General features: G+C 40.3%; 2 pseudogenes; both read left to right on the forward strand.

The window, feature by feature from the left end:
* The first annotated feature begins 11,241 nt into the window (after positions 1–11,241).
* Positions 11,242–12,674, forward strand: LOC126700694 (rust resistance kinase Lr10-like; annotated as a pseudogene).
* A 2,874-nt stretch (positions 12,675–15,548) lies between these two features.
* LOC126700695 (pentatricopeptide repeat-containing protein At3g49170, chloroplastic-like) lies at positions 15,549–19,184 on the forward strand (annotated as a pseudogene).
* The last annotated feature ends 4,354 nt before the right edge of the window (positions 19,185–23,538 follow it).

Consider the following 23,538-nt stretch of genomic DNA (forward strand, 5'->3'; position numbering starts at 1 on the left):
TGGAATGGAAATTGATGATGCCGAAAAATACCACCAGTGAGTCACACGTTCCTCGTACGTCGTCAATGGTACCTGCACAACGAAAAGGAAGAACCTAGCGGGGAGTACCGGTGTGGTACCGGCCAAACACCCTCCGAAGGTCAAGTTAGAACTATTCTCACTGCTCTAGAGTGCTAGAGAGGGTAAATTATGCGTACCTTGGTTTGTGAGGGAGTATGGTTTTTATAGTAGTAGGGTTCTCCCCCTTTTCCTTGGAGTAAAAGTCTTTTCCTTATAGGAGTCCTCTTGGGCGTATTTTGCGGGATTCTTTCCATATAGGAATCCTTAGATTTCGTGAGGCGTGAGGAGCAAGTTGTTTACTTACACACGCAAACGTGGTGATCATGCATCTCATGGCTGACACCGTCAGTATTCGTTGTTCCGTCAGATTAGGCATCGTCAGTTTCAGGACGTCCAGCGTCACAGTACTCTACATGTGGAGCTTCTTCACTCTATTTCACCGCCAGCCCTTCAAGAATGCCGACGGCAAAAACCATCCCGTCACCCATGTCCAAAATTTGTATCGTCGCTTTTGTCCACATTTTATCCTCATCACTTGCCCCCTACTCCATGACTCCGTCAGTCTCCATACTGACGGGTTATGGAGTTGTTTTCCAGAGGGGCTGGGATATCGTTCACCTGGATTTGTATTTAATGCTTCAGACACGTGGCTCGTTCCTATTGGCTTTGCTTCTGACGAGGCGTCGCTTCGTCTTCCGCGCCCTTTTTTCCATATATAAGCAGCACCTCCCATTCATTTTCCACTATTTCAACCCTGCTGATCCTTTGAAGAGAGAGACCGTCGCTCGTATTCCGTCAGTTTTTTTTTTGGTCCGTTAGCCCAAACGTCACTGTCTAGGAGCCATCCAGAAAGTCATCATACTGGTAAGTTTTCATCTCCACTTCTTTCTTCTCTCTCTTTTTTTATTTTTGCCTCATTAGCGAGAACGTCAGTCTAGGTACTTAGATTGGATCCGTCACTTGTAGGTAGTCAGATGTCAAGTGACGCGTCTTGTGAGGAGTCGTCAGTCCGCGAAGGAGCGGGCTACAACGAGACTTATGGTTCTGGAGATGAGTCAGACTTTTCCCTTCCGTCAGAGAGAGAGACGTCGGCACAATCTCCTGACGTTGATGAGAGTTTGGCTGAGGGAGATGAGGAAAGAGGGGATGGAGATGTTGGGGATGAAATGGATGTTGACGGAGTGGAGAGCGACGGGGATGAGGGATCCAGTGAAGGAACTTCAGAAGGTCCCGGAGATAACCGTCCCTTCATTCTTCCTGAGGATTGGGCCGTCAATAAATTTTCACCTAGGATGAGTGGTAAAGTTTTTAGGGAGTTACGTGTTCGTTATCAAATCCCAGACCACATCCCAATCCGTCTCCCTAGAGAGGACGAGAGGTGTTACTCTAGGAGGACAGCTGACGTTGGCATGTATGATGCCATGTTTGCTGCGGGACTTAGGTTACCCTTGACGGCCCTACACCGTCAACTTGCAGACTTTCTAGGCATATCCGTCACCCAAATTGCCCCTAACGCCTGGAGGACTTTTATAGGAGCTGAAATCCTATGGGGCAATCTTAGTGGGGGACACCATCAGCTTACGCTAGACGAATTCTTTTATTGCTATAGGCCCCATCATATCGCCTCGTCCAAGGGGACATATCATTTCAACGCTAGGGAGAAAGGGTTACGGCTTGTATCGGACATGCCAGATTCAAATAGGAATTGGAAGAGTAGGTACTTTTTTGTGGAAGGGACGGATTGGGTCTGCCGTCAAGAAGAGTGGGCGACGATGCCTCGCGGCTATTTTGACAACACCTGGGCCTTTGTCAAGGACTCAGGTTGATCCCGTCGACTATGTTCCTTCTGTTTCTTTTTGAAGTGACGTTACTAACACTTGCTTTTTGTTTCTTTCAGCTTATACCCGTCCGCACATAACTGACGAGCAGGAGGAGTTTATCCAACGGATTTTGGAAATCCCTTTGGAAGATCGTAAGTGCAGGGACTTGATCACCCTTGACACCCTTCATTTATATTGTGGGGGTCCAAAACCGTCAGCGGCAGCTCGAAGGTTGGAAGAATTTGCACGCCGACGTGAGTAAGCTTTTATTCATCCCGTCAATTTCATTCCCCCGTCACTTGTCCCTAACGGTCTTCTTCGTATTGTAGAAATGGAATATGCGAAGCAACGGATAAGGGCTGCCGCAGCTCGTCAGAAGGAGGAGAGAAAAAATAAGGAGGCAGGAGGAGAGGCCTCGTCAACCCCAAAGGCCGTCGCTAAGGTGACGAAGAGGAAGCCTGACGGAGGTGATAGCCGTCCCACAAAAAAGGTTGCCGTCACTCCTGGGGACGAACCACTGAAGGAGAAGTCCCCTCTTAAGCCTAGCCATGGCGCGGGCAAGGGGGTGATGACCTCTACCGGTCCTGTCAGCGAGGGCCCCTGCCGTCTCCTGACTCACAAGGACTATGCCGTCGGGGAGGTTGAGTCCCTAATAAAACCGACATTGAACCTTGCGACCAGGTGGGGACGGAGGACCTAGGGGCGTCAGCCCTCTTCGACCTCACCAGGGTATGTTTACTACAATTTTGTTTGGGGAAGCTTTGCTTTGCTTTGGTATATTTTTCAACTGACGGATATGTTTTCTTAGGCCTTGGTGCGCGTCAAGGCCCTTCAAGACCGTTGTGCGGTGAAGGAGGGGGTCGTCACCCGAGTTCGTAAGCATAATACGAACTTGTTGAATCAGCAAGCTTAATACAAGGAAGCCGTCCATATCCTCAATAAGGAGCTACAGGAGGTTAAGGAAAAACTGACGGAGGTCAGCGGTCAGAATGATAAGCTCCAAGGAGAGGTGACGGCTCTGGGGGAGAAGTTACAAACGGCGGAGACTGACGCGATTAGAGACTTCAAAGTGTCGCAGTCTTTTATTGACTCATGTGCTCAATATTACGGCACTGGGTTCGATGATTGCCTTTGGCAGGTCGCGTCGGCCTTCCCGGAGCTGGACTTGTCTGGGATTACCATGGATGATGGAGACGACGGCTCTCCTCAGCCCGACCCTACTCCGGAGCATGACGGCAGTGTAGTCCTGGCACAGCCTGCTGCTAATCCTGCAGCTTCTGATTCTCCAGCCGTGATTGTGGATGTTGAAGACCATCAGGCTGACGGCGACCCTACTGACGTTCCTGTTGCTTAGTTCTTATGCTGCATTGTAGCTATGTACAAAACAGTTGCTTTTTAAATATTTGGAAAACAGTTGTAATTTTAAACAGTTGTAATTTTAAACCATGTGTAAGTGCCCTTTTGGTTTTCTTCGTTTATGTACAGTTGCGTATGTGTTTAATTTCTGTAGCTTTTATATCTCTCTATCTTAGACGAAATTTTGGTAAAAATTCCCGTCTGCTTGGAATACGTCAGTTCTTTGAACTGTTGGAAACCCTCGTTGGCACGACATCGTGCCTAGTCTCCGAGCCCCGTCAGCTTCGTGTCCGTCGGTTTACAGCTCTTGGTTGGTCGCACCTTTTTAAAGTCGTCAATCTCTTCAGACCATCAGTTTTTTTGCTTTAGCCTTTTCGGACCGTCATTTTCTCGGCCTTAGCCTTGATGTCTTTTGACACCATTTTTGGTCCGTCAGTTTTTGGGCCTTGATGTCTTTGACATCTTTGTTGGTCCGTCAGTTTTGAGGACCTTGTCCATATGATGGTTGCTCCATCTTATTGGACTGTCGTCTTTTTAGCTTTTATCCTTTTCGGACCGTCATTTTCTCGGCCTTAGCCTTGATGTCTTTATGACACCTTTTTTGGTCCGTCAGTTTTTAGGCGTTGATGTCTTTGACATCTTTGTTGGTCCGTCAGTTTTGAAGACCTTGTCCATATGATGGCTGCTTCATCTTATTGGACCGTCAGCTTTTTAGCTTTTAGCCTTTTCGGACCGTCATTTTCTCGGCCTTAGCCTTGATGTCTTTGACACCTTTTTTGGTCCGTCAGTTTTTAGGCGTTGATGTCTTTGACATCTTTGTTGGTCCGTCAGTTTTGAGGACCTTGTGTTATGGACTTAGTCGTTTTGGGATGTGAAATTAGTGGACCGTAGAAAAAATAGATACTCCAGCAATTTCTGAATAAACTCCTCTTATTGCCATGCATTTAAATAAAAGTAATTAAAACCGAATCCTACCCTTCGGGCTAAAAAGTATTTGTTGCAAAAAAAAACTAAAGTAAATGATAAATCTGAGGAGTAAAACTAAAGTTTGCTGGAATAAAAAATAGGTCGGTCTTCATGCTGCCGCTCCTATTGGTAATACTTTCGTAGGTGCTCGGTGTTCCATGGGTGTGGTAGCTTCTATCCTTCTAATGTTTCCAGGTGGTAAGTACCTTTTCTCTGCCACGACGTAACTCGGTAAGGTCCTTCCCAATTGGGGCCGAGTTTCCCTTGAGTAGGGTGCCGCTACCCATGACCTTTCTAAGAACAAGGTCTCCAACTTGGAAGTCTCTATGTCGGACTCGAGAATTGTAGTGTTTGGCCATGTGGTCCTGGTACCTAGCGAGCCTTTGTTCTACTGCTGCTCTGATCTCGTCCACTAGGTCGAGCTGTAGTCGCATAGCCTCGTCGTTTTTGTTCTCATCATGGTTGTGCACCCTGTAGCTTGTGAGTCCAACTTTGGCTGGGATGACTGCTTCGCCTCCGTACGTCAGTCGGAACGGTGTCTCTCCTATGGGTGTTCTTGCCGTCGTCCTGTATGCCCATAGTATACTTGGCAATTCTTCGGGCCATATACCCTTTGCCCCCTCGAGCCGAGTCTTGATAATCTTGAGCAAGGATCGGTTCGTGACTTCGACCTGTCCATTAGCTTGAGGGTGGGCGGGGGAGGAGTAGTGGTTCTTTATTCCTAACTGTGAGCAAAAATTTCGGAAGGGGTCGTTGTCGAATTGTCTCCCATTGTCCGAGACAAAGACTCTAGGAATGCCAAACCTGCAGCTTCCACCCATTTTGTGAAATAGTCGATGCCTACTACCAGGAATTTCAGCTGTCGTACGGCTGTAGGGAATGGTCCCATAATATCTAATCCCCACTGTGCGAACGACCATGAGGCCGTTATCGGGGTCAGCTCTTCGGTTGGTTGTCTAATAATATTGCTGAATCTTTGGCATTTGTCGCAGGCCCTGACATAGGCTTCGGCGTCCTTCTGCATGGTGGGCCAATAGTACCCTGCTCGCACAAGCTTGTGTACCAACGATTTAGACCCTGAGTGGTTTCCGCAGATTCCTTCATGTACTTCTCTCATGACATAGTCTGCCTCTTCCGTACCCAAGCATCTCAGATATGGTCGGGAGAAACCTCTTTTGTACAGGACGTCTTTTATCAGGACGAACCTCGCCGCCTGGACTTTAAGTTTCCTTGCGGCTTCCTTTTCGTCTGGTAAGACCCCATTTTTTAGGTAAGACCCCATTTTTTAGGTACGAAACTAACGGCGCTGTCCAGCTACTGTCGGAGCATATTTCCTGCATGTTGCTGAGATCTATTAACGGGGAAAGCTGTACAAAAGAGAGTACATTACCAGGGATGACCATTTGTTCAGCTGAAGCGGCCTTCGTGAGACGGTCGGCTCTCTCGTTTTCTTCTCTGGGAATTTGGACGACTTTGGCTTCTAGGTCACCTACTCTCGCCTTTACTTCATCAAGGTACCTCTTCATCTTTTCGCCCTTGCACTCGTAGTCTCCATTTATTTGGTTAGTGATGACCTGTGAATCGCAGTAGATGACTACCCTCGCGGCTCCTGCTGCTTTGGCAAGGTCGAGCCCCGCTATCAGAGCCTCATACTCCGATTCATTGTTGGTGGCAGGGAAGTCGAGACGAACCATACATTCAATGGTGTCTCCTTCAGGCGATAGTAGCACAATGCCGGCCCCTGCGGCTTGCCTGTTGGATGATCCGTCCGTATATATGCTCCATTGAGGGGACTCTGCTGCCCCCTTGTCTTCGTCATGAGTGAACTCAGCTATAAAGTCGGCGACGATCTGTCCCTTGATGGCGGTCCACGGGCGATACTGAATGTCAAATTCGCTCAGCTCTATAGCCCATAACGCCAATCGTCCCGCGGCCTCGGGGCTGCTCATTGCCCGCCGTAAGGGCTTGTCAGTCAGGACGTTTACCGTATGAGCTTGGAAGTACGGTTTGAGCTTACGGGCTACCGTAACTAATGCGAAGGCAAGTTTTTCCATGGGCGGGTATCTTTCTTCGGCACCGTGAAGTGCTCGGCTTGCGTAGTACACGGGTTTTTGCACTTTCTCTTCTTCTCTGACCAAGACCGCGCTAACGGCTGCGAGGGAGACGGCTAGATAGAGAAAAAGCTCTTCTCCTGGCTGCGACGGGCTTAGCAATGGTGGGGAGGAAAGGTAAGCCTTCAATTCTTCGAAGGCTTGCTGGCATTCGCCAATCCACTCGAAGGATTTCTTCAATGTTCGGAAGAAGGGCAAGCATTTGTCCGTCGCCCTTGACACGAACCTATTCAGTGCCGTTATCTTTCCATTGAGGCTTTACACCTCCTTCACATTTCTTGGTGGTGCCATATCCATAATGGCCCGGATCTTGTCCGGGTTTGCCTCGATTCCCCTTTGAGATACCATGAATCCCAAGAATTTTCCTGCCGTCACTCCAAAGGCACATTTCCCTGGATTGAGCTTCATGTTGTAGGAGCGAAGTGTGTCGAATGTTTCTTTGAGATCTCCTAGATGATCTTCCTCCCTCCGGCTTTTGACTAGCATGTCGTCTACGTAGACCTGGACATTCCTCCCAATCTGTTGCGCGAACATTTTGTTCATGAGCCTTTGGTACGTTGCGCCTGCGTTCTTCAGGCCGAAGGGCATGACCTTGTAACAGAAGAGGCCTTGGCTGGTCACGAACGACGTTTTCTCCTGGTCGGCTTCGTGCATTCGGATTTGGTTGTACCCTGAGAAACCGTCCATGAAGCTCAGCAACTGGTGTTGGGCCGTAGAGTCTACTAGGACATCAACCCTCGGGAGGGGGTAGCTATCCTTGGGGCAGGCCTTGTTAAGGTCGGTGAAGTCCACACACATCCGCCATTTCCCGCTCGCTTTTTTGACCATTACTACATTTGCTAACCAGTCGGGATAGTATACTTCCCTAATGAAGCTCGCTTCCTGTAGCTTTCTGACTTCCTCTGCTATGGCTCGGTCTCGCTCGGGGGCAAACACCCTCTTCTTTTGTCTAATAGGTGGAAAGGCGGGCGATACATTCAACCTGTGCACCATGACTGAAGGATCTATTCCCGGCATATCTTCATGACCCCATGCGAATACGTCTCGATTGCGTCTGAGGGAGGTTATGAGCTCCTGACGGACCGTGGGGTTAGCGAGCGTTCCAATTTTAGTCGTCCAGCCAGGATCAGAACTGTCAAGGGGTATTTCTTCTAACTTCTCAACCGGCTCCGTTACCGTCCGGTGCTCTTCTATACTTAAGGCCTGAACCTGATCCTCCATTTCCATCATGGCTATGTAGCATTCGCGTGCGGCCATCTGACTCCCGCATAGCTCCCTTACTCCGTAGTCAGTTGGGAACTTTATCATCAGGTGGTAGGTGGAAGTTACCGCCCTCCATGAGTTGAGCGTGGGTCGCCCGAGGATAGCGTTGTAGGCTGACGAGCAATCAACTACCAACAATTTCACGTCCCTGGCTATCTGTTGAGGGTAATCACCCACAATTACAGATAATGTGACCGCGCCCAGTGGGAATACCCGGCTCCCGCCGAAGCCTACAAGCGGGGCATTTGTTGGGACCAGTCGCTCCCTGTCGATCCTCATCTGCTGGAACGCTGTGTAGTACAAGATATCTGCTGAACTGCCATTGTCGATCAGCACCCGGTGCATATTGTAGTCTCCTACACACAAGCTGACGACGAGTGCATCGTCATGTGGATGGTGAAGGCGTCGCGCGTCTTCTTCTGAGAATCCGATTACGGGACCTTTTCTCCGTGCTATCTTTGGCGCGACTCCCATCAGCTGAACGTTTTGTACCATCCGAAGATAGGTCTTGCGGGCCTTCTTGGATGACCCGACGACAGCCGTTCCTCCTACGATCATCCTAATATTCCCGATAGGGGGCCTCGATCGCTCATTGTCCCGTCGGGGGTGTTGGTCTTGTGCGGGGGGATCCGCTTTCTCCTTGCTAACGAATCTCTGCAGCTTTCCTTGTCTGATAAGGGCCTCAATCTACTGCTTGAGGTCATAGCAATCGGCCGTGTCGTGGCCGTGGTCGCGGTGGAATCGGCAATACTTGTCCCGGGAACGTTTGTTGGGGTCACTTTTCAGCTTTCCCGGGAACGTCAGAGCCTCTTCGTCCTTAATTTGCATAAGGACTTGATCTATCGGGGCTGTTAGCAGAGTGAAGCTTGTGAACCTTCCTCCCAGGGGCTTAAGGCGCCTTTCGTCCCTTCGGTCTGCGGTTCTTGCCTTCTTTCGGCCTTGGTCCTGCCGATTGTCTTCCTACTTTTCTCTTTTCCTGGGCCTCTCTTCCCGAGCTAACAGCGCATCTTCAGCGTTCATATACTTTGTGGCGCGATAAAGTACTTCTGACATGGTCTTTGAGTCGTTTTTGTATGGGGAAAACAAAAACTTGCCCTTCTTCAAGCCATTCGTGAATGCCGCAACAAGTATCTTATCGTCAGCTTCGTCGATCGAGAGTGCCTCTTTGTTGAAGCGGGAGATGTAGGCTCTTAAAGTTTCATCTTCTCGCTGCTTCATACTCATCAAGCAAGCCGTAGATTTCTTGTATTGATGGCCTCCAATGAAGTGTGCGGTAAACTAAGCGCTGAGTTCTTTGAAGGTGCTGATGGAGTTTGGTGTCAGTCGACTGAACCAAATTCTCGCTGCGCCCTTTAGCGTTGTAGGGAAGGCCCTACACATGATGGCGTCCGCTACTCCTTGAAGGTGCATTAGGGTCTTGAAGGTCTCCAGGTGGTCCAGTGGGTCATTGACCCCGTTATAACTGTCTATCTGTGGCATGCGGAACTTACTTGGTAAAGGGTAGGAGTTGACGGTGGCGGTGAACGGCGAGTCAGTTCGGTTAACAAGGTCGTCAAGGTCGCTGGATACTTGTCCCTTGAGAGCATTCATCATAACCTCCATTTGTTCCTTCATGGCTTGCATCTCCGCAATAACAAGTGGTGGAGTGGTTTCTGCGAGGGAGGGGATGCTTGTGTTCTGTCGTTCTGGTTTGCTCGGGGCGTTGCTGGCTTGGGGTCCTTCCTGGTTTCTTCTGTCGGCGCTGGTTCCTTCTTGATCTGCTCCTTGGTTGTTGGGAGCTGCATTTTTCTGTTTCAGTTGCTCTTCTAGGTCGTGGTTTTGTTTGGTGAGGCGCTCCACGGTAGTGGCGAGTATCCTCACCTGCCTTTCAAGCGCAGTCGTAGGGGCTTCTTCTTCCTGAACGTCGTTGGTGGTCGCCATTGAGCGAGTGAGTACCATGTAACTCTTCTGTCTAGGAAGCGAGAGAATGTGCTACGTCCTTCCCACAGACGGCGCCAACTGATGATGCCGAAAAATACCACCAGTGAGTCACACGTTCCTCGTACGTCGCCAATGGTACCTGCACAACGAAAAGGAAGAACCTAGCGGGGAGTACCGGTGTTGTACCGGCCAAACACCCTCCGAAGGTCAAGTTAGAACTATTTTCACTGCTCTAGAGTGCTAGAGAGGGTAAATTATGCGTACCTTGGTTTGTGAGGGAGTATGGTTTTTATAGTAGTAGGGTTCTCCCCCTTTTCCTTGGAGTAAAAGTCTTTTCCTTATAGGAGTCCTCTTGGGCGTATTTTGCGGGATTCTTTCCATATAGGAATCCTTAGATTTCGTGAGGCGTGGGGAGCAAGTTGTTTACTTACACACGCAAACGTGGTGATCACGCATCTCATGGCTGACACCGTCAGTATTCGTTGTTCCGTCAGATTAGGCACCGTCAGCTTCAGGACGTCCAGCGTCACGGTACTCTACATGTGGAGCTTCTTCACTCTATTTCACCGTCAGCCCTTCAAGAATGCCGACGGCAAAAACCATCCCGTCACCCATGTCCAAAATTTGTACCGTCGCTTTTGTCCACATTTTATCCTCATCAGAAATAATGACCACTTAAATCAAAACTACTCGCACACTTAAATCACCATTGTCGTTAGCTAAAAATGGCTTGTGAATGGAATGGAAATAATGAAGTAAACAGAACACATACAAACACGCAATGATATATGTGAAAAATCCCTAGAATAGGGGTAGAAAGACCACGATGACCCTTGCTCCTGAGAATACTTTTACCAAGAAAACAAAGAACTTTTACAGGTTACTTCCTTACAATATTCTCTGCTGTGTCTTTCTATTCTACCACTATGGCAATTGTACACGTTTAGGGCTAGGATGGTTCGAGTACGTTGGTCTTTTAGAAAACGACAATACCCTTCTCTAACCCTTGCGACGGTACAAGTAGTTAATTACTACAATTAACCACACCTCCTTTAATTTGTGGGGTAGTTATGAAATGAAAATTACTATCATCCTTGCCTACAAATAGATGATGCATTTTAATAGATAAGGGACTACAAAGACAACACAAACAACACAAAATGTCCGAATTCTCTCTGGAGATGTAGGTAAGTCAATTAGTCCTTAGGTTTGTAGTAGATTTTAGGCTTGTAAGTATATTTTATTTCCCTTGTGTTTTCTTATTTAATCAAGTAGGTTTTAATCTTTTACATTTCTTGCTTGGCTGTAGGCTTTATAATCTAGGTATTTTCTCATCTACTTTGTTAACTTGTGCACTTCTCAAAAGGTCCTATTAAGTTAGGCATTTCCAAATCCCAAATTCTAATCCTTGAAGACAAATATTTACTTCGAACTATATATTTTGAATCACTTCAAGTAACATAAAAACTGGATTCTACTCAAACAATGCCATTGGGATTTTAATTTTTTTTTTTAAATCATTTTGTTCATTTTGTCTTTTTTTAAATTGAGGAATTATAACGTTTATTTTTTGTTTTTTCTTGTGGATTTAGGCTATTTTTTAATGCTAATTAGTTTATTATTATTATTTTATTAATTATGTCATCTTTTAAGTATGATAGCTGTGGAAGCACTTGACCACGCAAGTAGTTTCCATCACTGAGATTAAGGACCAAATTAAACAAATTCAAAAGATGAAGATTAAAATGAAAACAACCCAAAATATCAATATAAAACATGTATTTTTGTGAAAATTTAAAAAGCTGACAGCAATGCTACAAAAAATAGTTTTCTCATTGTTATTTTTGTGATGTTCCTGTACAGTATTATTATACCTTGCAACAAAAATTGTCTTGGGGATTCCTTGTATCGTGGCTTTTTTTTATATATAAGTGGCGTAGGAAGCATTTATCAATGTATGATGCTGTTGAAGAATTTTCGCAAAGCCAAATTAACCTCATACCAATTAGGTATTCTTACTCAGAAATTAGGAAGATGTCCAAAGGTTTTAAGGATAAATTAGGTGAAGGAGGCTATGACACTGTATATAAAGGAAAGCTTGAAAGTGGTCCTCTTGTCGCTATAAAGATGTTGGGTAGCTCCAAAGCTAATGGGCAAGAATTTATCAATGAAGTTGCAACAATTGGAAGGATCCACCATGTGAATGTGGTGCAACTCATTGGCTTTTGTGTTGAGGGGCCAAAGCATGCCCTTATATATGAATTCATGCCTAATGGTTCTCTTGAAAAATACATTTTTTTTCTTGGGAAGAGAGTATCCCCTTAAGTATTGAGAAAACATGTGAGATTTCTCTTGGAGTGGCTTAGAGCCACATTTTTTAGACGCGGTCACAGTTAAGAATTAAAAAAAAAAAGAAAAAAAAAGAAAAAAAAGAAATACGCACAGGTCCTATGGCCGCGTTTTATAAATGCGGTCGTAGCTCCACCCCCAAAAATGCAACTATAGCTCAAAAAAACGCGGTTTTAGACGCGTTCTATGGCCCTGCGTATAAAACGCAACTTTAGTCTGTCTGGGGCCACGTTTTTACAAACGCGGCCTAAAAAAACACAGCCCCAAACCCCCACGTTTTGTAGTGTCAAAACATTCTTCTTGATGAGAACTTCATTCCTAAAGTTTCTGATTTTGGGCTTGCAAAACTTTATCCAGCGAATGATAGCATAGTGTCTTTGACTGCTACAAGGGGAACACTAAGATATATAGCTCCAGAATTGTTCTATAAAAACATTGGAGGGGCCTCCTATAAAGCTAATGTTTATAGTTTTGGCATGTTATTACTGGAAATGGCAAATAGAAGAAAGAATGTGAATGCATTTGCAAATCATTCAAGCCAAATTTACTTCCCAACTTGGGTCTATGGCCAATTTAGCAAAGGAAATGACATAGAAATGGAAGATGCCGCAGAGGAGGAGAAAAAATTGCTAAGAAGATGATCATGGTCGCATTATGGTGCATACAAATGAAGCCTAGTGACTGTCCTTCAATGAATAAAGTTGTAGAAATGTTTGAAGGAGAAGTTGAATACTTACAAATGTCTTCCAAGCCTTTCCTATCATCATCACCAAGGAGACCGATAGGAGATGTAGAAGACAACTTAAATTCAACTAGTTCAGCATTTTAATCAGGTAAATCAAGTCAATTGGCTACACTTTAAATGCAAAGGAAAGCTAACACCACCGCGGAACTGGGGCTATTATTCTTCACATATTTGATAGCATAAAGACACTTCATATTTTTATGTGACAAATAATCGGTCCCTTGATTTATGATACCTACAACAATTTTATTTATTTATTTTATTAGCTTAGTACGTGACATATTTACTTGTTATAGTCTTTTTAAGAGGGAAAAATTATAACTTTATAACTGCGAATATGTATTTGATTTAAGTAATAAAACAATGCTGAAAAACCAGGCAATAGCTCAGTCGTACAAATTGCTTTTTTCCTCTTTATTTATTCTGTATTCATATGAATGGTTAAGCAATCAATTCACGTTAATATAAAAATAAATAAATAAAATAAAAAAGAAGCAATCAATTCATGTGGCCTACAATAATTGTGCCAATCAGTGGCTGCCCTGCCTTCTACTGAGAAGGAATCCTTCCAAATATCGTCGTGAAGAATCTTTCGACCTCTGGAATAAATCAGGCAGCTAATTCTTCATGTTTCCAGCACTACAAAAAAGGCTAGCTGTAGGGCCTTTTTTTTTTTTTTTTAGCTACGCCTTTTTTTTTTTTTTTTTTAGCTACGTTTAAAAAAAAAAAAAAAAAACGCGGCTATAAATATCCTATAGTTGACATTAAGATAGAAATATACGAGGAAATGACATTAAGGTAGAAATATGTAAGCATGATTGATGGAAAGAGAAATATAGAAGTGATCCTCCACATTAATTACTTTTTCTTTATTTATTTATTTTTTTATACGTTTTTTTTATTTATTTTTACGTATTCGTCTTGTACTAATTTAAGCGCACAAGATGCAGCAAAAATTTAAGTGAACAAGATAATAGGGCATGGCTTTATTTATTTGTGTGTGGGAATTAAAATTGTCTATGAGTATACATCCTCTGCTTTATGAATCACTCCTAACTTGGACTCTGCATATCATATTGAAATCAAAATGTACCAATCTCTTACTTGCACTAGATGACTAAATATTAAAATATAACCAAATGAACCAATGAAGTTGGTTGAAATAGATTTCCTATGTATTTGACTTGAAGTGACAAGTTTATTAAACATTTTTTTTTTTTTTGATAGAGGGCAAGTTCATTTACCAATTTCATGTTGTGTTCACGGGTCACATCTAATATTATCTCCTAAATATACTAGTGGGTAAAAACATGTAGCATACTTGTTCAGTACACGTACGTACATAACAATTAAAAAACTCTTGTCTACTGTCTAATTCTCAAATGTACAGTGAAAAATGCGAAATTTTGGAATGAAAAGTTTCATTACCAATTGTTACAGATAAGTATTAAACCCATACGTAAATACTGCAGTTAAAAAATGATAAAAGTAAAACTCTAAAGTCTAAAGATTGCAATGAGGGCCAGAGGTTATCAACTATTCAACTACTGTAAAAGATTAAAACAATCCTAAAAGATAGGCTTTAAATCAGACAACACGTATCACTTAAACATTGTAAAACTCAAAATATTGACAGCACCGTCAAAAGTAAAACTCATCTCCTCCAGTACACCTTATTGCATCTGCCATCTGCAAGCCTACTTTTTTTTTTTTTTTTTTTTTTTTTTTTTTTTTTTTTTAAATCAATTTTTCATTGTTCCTATCTTACAGTTTTCAACGTCAAATTATTCCTTGTAAGTTCACTCTTTGTTACTTTTTTTTTTTTTTTTAATCCTTTATCCGTTGACCTATTCTATTAGTATTGTATAATATTATTTGCTTGTACAATTTGTATAACTATTGATTCTATTTTAACGTAATTGTTGATTTATTCTTGATTATGGAACTAATTTTATTTATTAAGTGGATTATTTCAAATTAAATTGCTGAGAAATTTTTTATATAATTGTAATTTGTTGAATCATTGTATTTATCTCTAAAAAGCATATAGTAAATATGTCCGCATTTTTATGGCGAAATTTTAAAATATAAATGTGTTATACACATACTATACATGTTGCGCTATTTCTAAGTTTTGGTATTTTTTTACCAATTTTTTGAAACATATACTTTTGTTACAAATGCCGAATTATCTCCATTCGGATACTTAGAGTCTGTTTGGATAGAATTTATTTTCTTAAAACTGAAAACTGAAAATACTGTAGCAAAATAATTTTTAAATATGTGAATAGTATCGTGGGACTCATTTTTAATAAAAAAATTATTAAAAAATGAGATTTGTGGGTCCCGTAATTGAAAAGTTGCTGAGAAATTATGTAAAAGGTACTGAAAGATTAATTAAAATAATTTTTAAACGCTGAAAAGTTGATTAAAGTGCTAACAAGTTGCTGAGGTGTGCAATAAGTTTGGTACCAAAGTCAACAACCATGGCTAAAACGCGCAACAGTATAAACGCAAACTTGAATAATCCGTATCCAAACTAACACTTAGAGTGCGTTTGCGCTTCCCAGACGCACATTTGCGTTTCAGATTTCTTTTTTTTTCCCAGCTATAACTTTTTTACTTTTCTTCTGTGAACAGTGCTCTCGTGCACTGTTCATGGGTCTCACAAACTATACTTTTCAACAACTTTTTCATTAAAAATGGGTCTCACGGTACTATTCACACATTTAAAAATTATTTTGTTACAGTGTTTTTCAGTTTTCAGTTTCAGTTTTCAGCTGTATCCAAACGGACCCTTAATGTATTCTACACTTACTATATTTTACTAACTTGATATATGGATATTCATATTTTTCCTTTATATAATAAATATATATATATTTTTAAATAAAAATAAACAAACAAACAAAACCCAAGGCTCTTGTATAATTGTAGCCCGTTGGAACCAATATCAATATGCTAGGCCTCTCTGTTTCGTGTGCCTCAAACTACCTTTATTTATTTCCTTCGATCAAACCCTCAACTCGTTCCCGCCAAAACCTTCAATCATCATCACCACTAAATCCAAACTCTGAACCCCTTAACCACCGTCAGATCCACCACCTCAATGTGGGCCACCTCCACAAAGCAATCTTGACCCTCCATCTCATGGCCCAAAAGGGTACCCACCCAGACCTCACCACCTACTCCCTCTTCCTCAAGTCCTGTATAAGGTCCCGGAACTTCCAACTCGGCAAACTCGTTCACACCCACTACTTGACTCACTCCCAACTCCACCTCAACTCTCTCATTCTCAATTCTCTAATCAGCTTGTATTAAAAAAAGTGGGGTTTAGGCTAAAGCAAAATTCATTTTTGATGATATGGGAGATTTGAGAGACTTTGGTTTCTTGGACTGCTATGGTTTCTTGTTTTGCAAATAATGATATGGGAACTGAAGCCATAGTCACGTTTCTTGATATGCTTGAAAATGGTTTCTGCCCAAATGAGTATTGCTTTTCAGTATTGATTCGTGCGTGTTCGAATGTGGAAAATGTTCCCATTGGGGAAATCGTTTTTGGGTTTGTTATCAAAAGTGGATATTTTGAGTCTGATTTATGTGTTGGATGGGCATTGATTGAAATGTTTGTGAAGGGTAGTGGTGATGTGGAGTTAGCCTATAAGGTGTTTGAGAAAATGCCTGAAAAGAATGCGGTTACTTGGACTTTGATGATAACTAGGTTTATGCAATTTGGGTACCCAATGGAGGCTGTAGATTTGTTTTTTAATATGGTTTTGAGTGAGTATGTACCGGATCGATTTACATTTGGTGGAGTTATTTCAGCTTGTGCAGAGAAATTGTTAAATCTTGGGCAGCAATTGCATTCTTGGGTCATACGGACTGGCTTTAGATGTTTGTGTAGGGTGTTGTTTGGTAGACATGTATGCTAAGTGTGCAGCGGATGGATCAGTGGATGATGCAAGGAAAGTTTTTGACGTAATTGTTGATTGTAATATCATGTCTTGGACAGATATTATCACAGGATACGTGCAAAGTGGAGGGCTTGATAATTAAGCTGTTGAACTTCTTAGGGAAATGATCAAGGGTCATGTTTCACTTTCACCAAATCATTTCACCTTTTCTAGTGTCCTTGTGGCATGTGTAAATCTTTCTGATCCCTGTATGGGTCAACAAGTTTACACGCATGCAGTGAAACTTGGTCTTGCATCGCTTAATTGTGTGGGAAATTCTCTTATTAGCATGTATGCAAGGTCTGGCATGATGGAAGATGCTCATAAAGCTTTTGATATGCATTTTGAGAAGAATTTAATTTCTTACAACACGATTGTTGATGCATATGCCTAAATTGGAATTCTGAAAAAGCCTTTGAGCTTTTTCATGAAATCAAGGATATTGGAATTGGGGCTAGTGTTTTCACGTTTGCTAATCTCTTGAGTGGAGCTGCTAGTATTGGTGCAGTTGGTAAGGGAGAGCAAATTCATGCATGGGTACTAAAATCAGGGTCCTCATCAAATGAAAGCATCTGTAATGCTTTGACTCCATGTATTCTAGGTGTGGAGGTATAGAAGCTACTTTTCATTTTTTTTAATGACATGGGAGGTCGAAATGTTATATCTTGGAGTTCAATGATTACTGGTTTTGCAAAACATGGATTTGGCTCTAAAGCTATGGAAATGTTCCACAAAATGCTTGATGATGGTGTTGGACCAAATGAGATCAACTATATTACTGCTTTATCAGCTTGTAGCTGTGTGGGGGCTAATATTTGATGGCTGGAAACCCTTCACCTCAATGTACAGAGAACATGGGATTGTTCCGAGAATGGAATATTACGCATGTATGGTTGATTGATTGGGTTGATCAGGATCCCTTTTAGAAGCACTTGAATTCATTAATTCAATACCTTTCAAGACTAGGCTGATGCGCTAGTCTGGCGTACATTTCTTGCTGCCTGTCTGGTTCATGGCAACAAAGAACTTGGGGTACATGCAGCAAAGATGATTCTTGAGCAAGACCCATATGACATATGATCCAGCAGTCTATATCTTACTATCAAACTTGTATGCTTCCTCAGGTCAATGGGATGATGTGGTAATAATTAGAAAAAATTTGAATGAGAGAAACTTGATCAAAGAAGCAGGTTGTAGCCGGATAGAGGTGGAAAATATGGTGCACAAGTTCCATGTTGAGGACACTTCACACCCCTAGCACAAGATATTTATTATGAACTGAATCAATTGGCTTAAAAAATATAGGAATTGGGCTATGTACCCGATACAGATTTTGTTCTTCATGATGTCGAGGATGAACTAAAGGAGCAATATTTGTTTCAGCACAGTGAGAAAATAGCTGTGGCATTATGTCTTATAAGCATATCCAAACCAAAACCTATTAGAGTATTTAAGAATCTTCGTGTTTGTGGAGACTGTCACACTGCAATCAAATATATTTCAATGGCTAGAGGTAGCGAAATAGTGGAGAGAGACTCAAACCGGTGTCATCACTTCAAAAATGGAACATGTTCTTGCAATGATTACTGGTGATATTGAAAAAAAATTACTTTCTTTTCTCTTTGTTCATTTTTTGTTCGCCCGACTGGTGAGGTTTAAGTTTTAGGGTGTTATTACATTGAATAATGTTGGATTTCCTCAATGAGAGTTTGGCATATCGGACAAAGTTTATAATATGAGTTTCCATTGTCTAGGTTCTTAGCTTCCTTCTTTCGGCTGGGTTGGGAATGGATATTTTGGTCACTTATTAAAACTATTTTCTTAGGCTGATGCGCACGACTGCCAGCTGCAATTAATCTTAAGTTAGCATATGCATTTGTCATTAATTCTTTCAGCTTTGATGCGTCACTTCTTCTACTAGCTGTAACCTTTATAATTCATACTTGGACCTGATTTGTACAACTAGTGATTTGTACCATCACTTAATTAACAAAAACTATATGCATTTTCTCCCAGAGCTCATATTGCTTGTTCTTTAAAGTTCTCTCACAAATTTCAGAAGTCTTTTTTGCTATTTTCCTCTCTCTCTCTCTCTCTCTCTGTATGGCAATGCTTTCAATTTTCTCTTTTTAGACGAATGTTTGTAAATGAAAGATGTGGTAATGTGTTAGTATTGCTTTGTGATGCAATGAAATGCACTCGTGGTAGTAAATGTTTTTGTGAGCTCTTTGTTAACCAAGGGAAAAGTTTATTTTTGTGCCATTTTTGGTGAGGTAAAATGACTAACGTTTTTATTTATGTAATAGCTAGGTGAATCGGGATAGCCTGTACAAATGCTGATGGGAATTTGCATGTGGCAATGAGGATATCATCCATTTTAAACTTACAAATAAAGCGTGCTGCAAAGGGAGAGAGATGTTCCATACAGATTTAGATAAGTGCTGAGATAAAGAGTTCAAAAGAGAAAGAAGAGCAGAAATCAGGAGATTGCTTTACCTGCTTCATTGTCACAGACCGTATGGAGGAGAGATAGCATCGGCATTGCCACTTATATTGATTTGAGATGAGACACCCATAGAGCAAACACTTCAAAAACCCCGGCGTGCCTATGTGCCCTGGGACACTTCTGCATGTGTCCCCTTGAATAAAATTATTATTAAAAGAGAATTCCTTTAATTTTTTATATCTATAAAAATTTTGATAGTTTTTATTTTATTTATTTTGAAAATGTATAAATAAACATAAAATATACGTAAAAATTGATATTATTGAATTAATTAATTATGATATTTCCACCATGTTTTGTCATAATTTTTCAAGAATAGATGTGTTGTCTTGTCATGTCAATGCATAAGAGACCCTTACAAAATCCCCCCACAAGCAGAACTCTAGCTCGCCCACTTCGGCCAAGCCTATTTGATCAACTCAAAACCCCAACCCATCCCATTTTTTCTAACATTGTCGAATTCATTGTCGACTCCCTCTCAATCAAAACTGTTTGCAACCATGCGGGTCAGGCTGGATTGGTCTTTTAAGAATCTTAATAAAAATACTTTATATCATCGCACGGGATTTGCATGTGTAATGAGACTTTTTTTTTTTTAATAAGAAGTTGGGGTAGATTTTTTTATTTTTTATTTTTTTTATTAAGAACATGGGGTTGGGGTAGTTTTTTATATAGGAACATGGGTGTAGTTTTGGTTGTGTATATGGGGTAGTGGGAAGTTTTATAGAACATGGGGTTGTTTTATAAACATGGGTAGATTTTATTTTTATTTATATATATATATATATATATATATATATATCAGTTTACGATTTTAACCTTATTTTTATGTTTTAAGAATAAGTTAATTGAATTAGGAGTATTTTTTAAATTAAAAAAAAAAAAAAGACAATAATTAACTTTCTGAATCCTCTTAATATAGAGACCAGCCTTTGAGTATGCACTCGCTCACGCGTGCGCTCAGAAACTCTTCTATTTTTTTTAAAAAAAAAGTTAATAATTTGCATAAATTATAATTTAGGATTAATATATTTTCCAATAAAAAAAACTAGAGGTTTAATGAGTGTTAAGCGTTTTTGGTGAAATAATTTTATGTGATGTGAGTAGTTGCTTAGAAGCTGGTTTTTTTTTTTTTTTTTTTTTTTTTTTTTTTTTTTTTTTATGTGATGTGAGAATTTTTTTTAAAACAAATTATGGAAGTTTTTTTTTATTTTTTATTTATTTATTGGAACCGTTGGTTTTTATTTATTTATTTATAGGAACCGTGGGTGGGCAGCCTTTCTTTCTTATTTTTGGTTAGAAACGTGGGGCTGGGAAGTGGGAAGTGGGAAGTGTGAGGGTAGTGGGAAAATTTTACTTTATTTACCATTTTAACCTTATTTCTCTTTTTAAGAAATAAGAATAGATTAATTAAATTATGGGTATTTTTGACAATAAAAAAAGTAATAACTAACTTTTCGAATCCTCTTAATATATGGAGATAATATGAATGTACATTATGAATTTGACAATAATACGACACAATTTTCTAACTCTTCTCCATTTAGAAAGTTATTTTACGATAGTAATAATAAGGGAGGGAGATTTAAACTCATGATATCTCTATTGAAAATACTAAAAAATACCAACTAGTTGAGTGATAAGATTTTTGATAACATCTATCTGTTATAGGTGTGTACAAAGGGATGGTGCTTTATATAACAGGTACACGGAACATTACTTTTACATATTAGTGAAATTTATAATCATTCCTGGAGTAGTATTACCTACATCTACTAGAACTATGGTTTTACAACTCTGACTAGATTGGGTGCATTAGCTCGACTGGTTCAAGCTAAAAATACGAATAGAATCTTAAATGTGAAAACAACAAAAATATGAATGACACTATTCGCAAGAGTCGTATTGAAATTTGTATGGAACTGCAACTTCAATTTGATTCAAAGGTGCATGGAACATCATGCACAATGTTAAACAAGAGAACCAACGGCTATGTATAAACAGTGTCGTCTCACTTAAAGTTAATGACAAGCCACGCGTCTAATTTTTACTCAACGTTGTCAGCATTAGTGGGCCATAGTTCAGTTATAATTGGCGGAATAGTGAGTTAACTGACTCCACCTTTCACCGTTAACAAACTCCGCCTTTCACGGATCAATTCCGTATTTCTTGGGAATGTAATTGTTCTGTTATGATAGTGTCATTCCTTTGACTGGATCCAGATTGATAGTTTCATTCATATAAATACTTTGACTGGATCCAGACTGATAATTAAGCAAGAATAATATCAAGAAACTGTCTAAATTCCCTCTCTATCTAGTTTCCTTTCAATGGTTCTCCCTTCCCTTGTTATCTTGTTAAAGACAGTTTTCTCTACTGGCTTGAGATTTTATCACACGGCAACCACTTTGTAGCACAGTGACCGCTTTATCATACAAATAGAGCTTTTCAAAAGTCAACAAATTCGTCTTGAAAAAAGCTAGAGTATGAAATTGATTGAACATGACAAAGTCACCAGAGCTGATTTTTTTACTCGATAAGGAATCATTCTCCTCCAGTTTAGACTGTGGTCCTTTCAATCTTTTGTGCGTGTACGTAACTTAATTATTGGATACATGATTGCTTATAAGATAGGATTATTATTATTATTTTAATGTTTTTGTCATTGCCTTCACTAAGGAGGACAATATATTCTTCAGTCAACTAGCAAATGAAATTTCTCATCATCATCGCAATTTGCAGAGATCATTTGTCCTACTATGAGTTACGCGTTTGGCTACCATTTTGTTTTGGTTCTTAGGGCGAATGAGATGCTAGATTGTATATCTTTTTTTTGAACATTTTTACTAGTCTTGGTCAACTAGAACATAAATCTTCTTTCCTATAGATGTTATCTTCTTCGAAATCCAAATATTGTAATTCGAAGGGGAAAGTAAAAAATATATATGAGAGAAAATGTTCTAGCGTTGGCAAATGTTGTTGCAAATGTTCTAACGTTGCAACTTGCAAATGATGTGGCACATTAATTATGTGGTACTAGCGCTGTTTGTGGCACCGTGTGAAATTGACACATGGCTTGAGTGGGCTTCTTTCAACAACAATTCTTCAAGCTCTTCTCTTAACATAATTTAACTAATTTTACATAAAATAAAATATATTAAGAATTTAATTTGATTACAAGAAAATGTTATAAAATGAGCTAAAAGTTCTAAACACCGTTTGAAAATTTTTATTAAAGAAAAGTATGAATGCCTTAAGGGTACAAGTTGGAAAAAAAAAAAAATATAGCCAAAAATTACTCTTAAACAAATCTTCAGGGGATCAAGTTTGACTAAAATACTCTTAAAAACTATCTAAAATAAGGAAAAATAAAGCCTTATTCTACAAAATTCTGAAATTTTATAAGAATAAATATAAAAATATTAATAAACAACAAAAAATTAACTGCATATTTTTTACTACCTCAACAGGAATTAAGAGATACATTTTTTATAAGCATTATTTCGCTTATACTTGATATAAGAAAACTTGAAATCCCTACAATGACAGCAACATTAAAAATTTTAATCCCTAAGTACAACATGATTACGACCTATATTATTGTTGGAGACTCATAGTTTAAAAATAATTACTTAGATTTTGGGATGACTTCTAACTCTTGGTTTAGACGCCTTAGAGGCATATTTGCATTGATTCTTGTAGGGCCTGTAGTAGCAAATGGATTAGGAATTTAGGAGGTGTGGTTATCTTATCTCCTTCTCCCTCCAACATTTGAACCACAACTTTCATAGAAGTATCCATTGGATGCACCAGAGTCCCACAATTAATTGCTAGTTTCTTTGCTATTTTAGCATCTCAGCTATCCTTAACATAGACTCGTAGATCTTCTTTTTGTTCTAACATATTGTAGATTCATTATGGGAAATGTATTTGGCTAGTGTTCTCTCCACGGTTATATCAACATTTTTCCTACCTCCAACCATTTCAAGTAACAATATTCCAAAACTGTAAACATCTTACTTTCAAGGCATGCTCCTAAAGTTTCTAGAGAATACTTCGGGGACAATGTAACTCTTGGTCCCCCTAGTTCTGGTCATAGAAACTGCACACTAATCCTTTGCACACAACTTAGTCAAAACAAAATCAAAAATTTTTGGATTGAAATTTTGGTCTAGCAAAATATTATGAGGTTTAATACCAAAATGAAGGATTCGTTGATCACATCCTTGGTGATGATATTCAATTCCTTTTGTTATGCCAAGAGCAACAACTTGTAACTTTTCCCAACGAAGGAAACAGTTAGAATCTACTGAGGGAATGAACTTCTCTAGTGAATCATTTGGTAAGAACTCATAAACTAAAGCTCTTCTAAATCCATCAACGTAGAAGCCAACCGAGCAAACCACATTAACATGGTTGATTCTACCCATTGTTCCCACTTCATTTATGAATTCTTCTCCATTGCATTTGGAACTATTCAGGATCTTCA

Source organism: Quercus robur, chromosome 9, assembly GCF_932294415.1.
Source record: "Quercus robur chromosome 9, dhQueRobu3.1, whole genome shotgun sequence".
Taxonomy (NCBI): domain Eukaryota; kingdom Viridiplantae; phylum Streptophyta; class Magnoliopsida; order Fagales; family Fagaceae; genus Quercus; species Quercus robur.